Source organism: Rhamphochromis sp. 'chilingali' (assembly GCF_963969265.1).
Source record: "Rhamphochromis sp. 'chilingali' genome assembly, chromosome: 1".
Classification (NCBI taxonomy): domain Eukaryota; kingdom Metazoa; phylum Chordata; class Actinopteri; order Cichliformes; family Cichlidae; genus Rhamphochromis; species Rhamphochromis sp. 'chilingali'.
The window spans coordinates 9796738-9800956 of record NC_137929.1 but is presented as its reverse complement, the minus strand read 5'-3'; the positions used below and the strand labels follow the sequence as shown (position 1 = coordinate 9800956).

Here is a 4219-nt window from a genome sequence, read left to right as displayed (position 1 = left end):
AAATTCTGACCCGACCATCTGCATGTCAGAGCAGAAATCAAGACTCATCAGACCAGGCAACATTTATCCAATCTTCTCATGTCAAATTTTGAGAACTGTAGCTTCAATTTCCTGTTCTTAGCTGACCAAAACGCTCTTCTGCATTCTTTGGTTGCAACAAATGGTTGTATGAGCTACGGTTGCCTTCCTATCAGACATTTTTCTCTGACCGTTGACATCAATAAGGCAGTTTTTCCAAGAGAACTGCCTTTCACTGGATATTTTCTCATTTTTGTCACCGAAAAGGGTGTCTGTGTTACTTCTTGTCTTATATATATTGTCTCTGTTTTCCTCTGTCCTTTGTCAGAGTGTCTGTTCACCTACCCCCTGTGTCTCCATATTCCCAGTGTTCAAGGTTTCCGAGTGTTTTCCCAGTTTAGGTTTTCATGGTTGGTTCTGTTTGCTACTCAGCCAGAATAAACAGCTCGCTCTTTTTAAAAGTAGGCTCCAGAATGGATGATGGCATGTTCGCATGTCTTTATGCAACACTGAGTGTGCTGAACTAACAACACGTTCTCACTCCCAACTCGTCAAACGTGTGACGCATGGTCAGGCTCCCTCTGCTTCACTTATGGACGCGCAGGGTACCCCCCTCCGTCGGGAATTGACGTGAAGGGTCCTCCGATTGAAGTGCCTGTTGTCGGTATATTTATATATTTAGACATTTTCCAAATCACATTGTAGTGACGTATACAGAACACAATAAATTATATAATGTAAACAACTACCTGACCAACAGGTAGAACGAAACTTTTGTATCGTTTATTGCATTTACGGAGGGAGTGGTGTATGCTGGGTAATGGCACAGCTAGCTACTGGGTGACTTTATTCACCCGCTTCGGCTGTTATCAGTCCATACAATGGGCGTTATCAGCACAAACCAGTCCCATAGATATGGGCCATCTCCTGCTAGATTGTTCAGAAGGTTGTTCTCATCCATCCAGATGGAGGATCACTAACAGGAGTGTGGAAGACTCCAGAATCCACTCTGGCTGGAATCCGGTGGATATGCAGTGTGTACAGGTAAGACCATTTAAACAGACAGCATTTATAGAATGACTGTTAGAAGTCAGCGAGTGTCAGTAATGTTAATGTGGTTATGTTAGTAATACACCGAGTGCTAATATAACAGCTTTAAGATGCATTTGTAGATATTATTACGTGTTTTACCGTCTTTATGGTGCTAGCTTAAAGTTACGGTGTAAACGTTAGCTTATATTGGAGTAAAGCTGTTACTGGTTAAACGATGTTAGCACAGAAATATTAGCTTCTGTCATGACTGATGAAGTTACTAGTTAATAAAGTTTCCAGTAAAGTGTTTAATCGCAGCCACAGACTGACAGCAAATATCTCGATTAGCTTCAGTGCATCTGTAATAAATATGTGCAAGTTTCAGTGCTTCGTTTAAACTGTATGATTCTTATACTGACCCAGGGTCAGTGTAAAATACAATCCTAGCTGTGTGAACAAAGCCTGGCTTCTTTAATCCTGCATGACAAACCTCAGGATGCAGGTTATTGTTACTCTTTCCTGCTGGCACACCTGTCACACCTGAGAGTCAGCTAGAAACGTACAGTGACGTGGACATCAGGGAAAGACTGCCAGACTCTGTAATACTGCAAATGATCAGTGACTCAGGTTAACACTAAACTTTAAACGGCACCTCTGTGTCTCTGTGTGCTGAACATTTAGGATTGAGTCAGGCTGCATCAGCTGAAGCTGTTATTTGTATATATCAGTATTTTTTATTCAGGTGTGGGGAAAATACGTAAGACTGCAGTGAAGCGATGCACCAGATGAATCCCTGGCCAAAGGTATCGTACTTAAATCAGACTACTGATCCAGCCACATCAGCCTTTTGTGAGGTATGTTTAAAGTTGACTAAAAGTGAACTGCAGGTTCCTGAGAGGTGGACTGTGAGCACAGAAACACATGTTCATACATACAGCTGCAGCAAACTTACATTAATTTTAAATAGATTTGTTACTCTGATGTCTGTCTCTGTGTTAGTCCTCTGACAGACTGGTGACCTGTCCAGGTGTGCTCTACTACTACTGGGACAAGCTCTAGCCTTTTTAATAGAAATTTTTGCGTTATTCTCATGTAAAGTATTTAAGTGCTTATGCATATGCTTAGTTGTGATAAACTGTTCAGTGAAAGTTTCTAAAACTAGATGAACTTACTTCAGCGTCAGCAGTTTGAGAAAACAACTCCCTTTACAGGTGCTGATAAGGCCAAGGGCACAAAACAGCTTAACCATTGATGCGTTAGGTTTCATAGCGAGACACGTGAAGTGTGGTGTGATCAGTTTGTAACTTCCTGCCTCTTCCTTGGAATGCATAAAGGAGGAGGAGCATGACCTCTGTGGCAGCGCTGACATGACTGAACTGTGATGTTTGATGTGTGTTGGCGCAGTAATAAAAAGCTTGATCTCAGCTCTTTCTGTGTTGCAGACTTTATTTAAAAAATTCCACGACACCCCCCACCCTCCCACTGTGAACATGAATTGAATATTCAGAAGACATTTGTTTAAATAGTTCTACAAATCTGAGCTGTTGGTGTGTCCTTGGATTGTGTGGTAATAATATTAGAGCCTGCAACCTTTCTTACTGAATCTCTACTCTGAGTCATGTTACCTGAGATTAGTTCTATGTTTACCTGTCAGCCTGGACGAATGTGCTGTGTGAAGGAAATTAAATGAAATCAGATCTGAACTGCGTACATTTAAGGAACCTGTTCATATTTAATATGAACCAGTGATTTTTTGATTGCTGATTCCAAGAGAGTCTTTGTGGAAATCCTGTTTGGCTTTTTGTTATTTTAATTCTCTTCTCTGTTTTCCAGAACAGTTCTCCACAGTCGCTGTCCACATGGGTCAGTGGGACCAAGAAGCACTCTGCTAATGTGGGACTCTGCCCAGCAACATCCAGCAGGACCCAGACAGCGTTTTCTATTTCCCAGCTGGAGTTTTTGTTTGTCTGTGACTGGAGAGTCAGATTTGGTCTTGTGATGAAGCAAAGCTCAGGAAGAAGTGGGATTAAATGGTACCCACATGTGTGCTGCTGAGAAGGATGTACAGGGGCACCTGCAGCCAAATCCAAGCCTCAGGTTAGTTGTAGTTGCAGAACGGTATAGACTGAGACAGCTGAGGCATCAAATGTTTGATTAAACGGATGAAAAAGAGAAGTTTCTTCCCTATAATTATCACTTCTTAAAATCTGTAGCAACTTCAAGTCTGTCAGCGTGCTGAGCATGCTCAGAATGTGACAATATATTTTTGTTCAATATTTAATTTCTTTCAGTTGCAATTGTTAAATGAAAAAAAAAATATATATATTCTTATAATTTAGCAAACTAATTTATCAAAAAAATATACATATATCTGTATTAGTTTTAATAAATTAATTTGACAGCTGTATTGAAAATACCATATTGTATTCATACAGAATCAGTTTGGTATCATTGTTTGTCTGCTCACTGATTGTTGAAACTAAGAGCTGCTTTGATCTGTTTGATCTAAAGTATCCAAAGTTGAGCTCTGATGTTTCTTCACCCCTGTGTGTGATATGTGATTCCTACATGCTGGCAGAGCAGAGCAGTAGTTTGTGCTCACAGATGGTGACGGTGTGGAGAGACGGTGGTGTTTCCTCAGAAGAACCAGCAGAGTCACTTGCTGACTGATGCTCGTCTGCACTGCACAGAGGAAATCAACTGACCGAGGTTTGTCCAGTGACGTGTTATGAAATGTATATTTGTTTTATGCTTACAGTTGTGTTTTCTTGACAGAGGCTCTGCAGAGGTTAGACAAAGAAAATATGTGCTTTACATTTTACTGTGATTTATTGAGATATTTGTTGCCTGATGTTCAGCAGGAATGGAGAAATAGAATCAAAGGGAGATGTTTTTGATGTTTTTGTAATGATGTAAGTAAATCTTCAATATTATTTATTTGCTTGGTTATATTAGGAGTGTTTCTGAGTGAGGGGGGAGGAGTCATCATCCAGGTAAAGTGACGTAGATCAGTGGATACACTTGTCTCCCCTTTAAAGGAGACGATCCAAGTCATCCTTAAATGTTAGTGCTTTCAAATACACAAACATTTTTAAAGGACAAAAATGAACATCCAACTTTGACTGTAACACAAAATAAATCTTTGCATGTGTGTTTTCAAACTCTCAGA

The 4219-nt window shown here is 40.2% G+C and overlaps 1 long non-coding RNA gene across 2 annotated transcripts; it reads left to right on the top strand.

Annotated features, from left to right (window-relative positions):
- Positions 1–1645: 1645 nt before the first annotated feature.
- LOC308403906 lies at positions 1646–4219 on the top strand. 2 transcript variants are annotated; one of them, XR_013973002.1, is made up of 4 exons: positions 1646–1853; positions 2884–3147; positions 3639–3759; positions 4006–4219. It is a non-coding gene; the product is annotated as an uncharacterized lncRNA (long non-coding RNA). The 2 variants fall into 2 exon arrangements; XR_013973003.1 differs by having other exon boundaries at positions 3634–3759.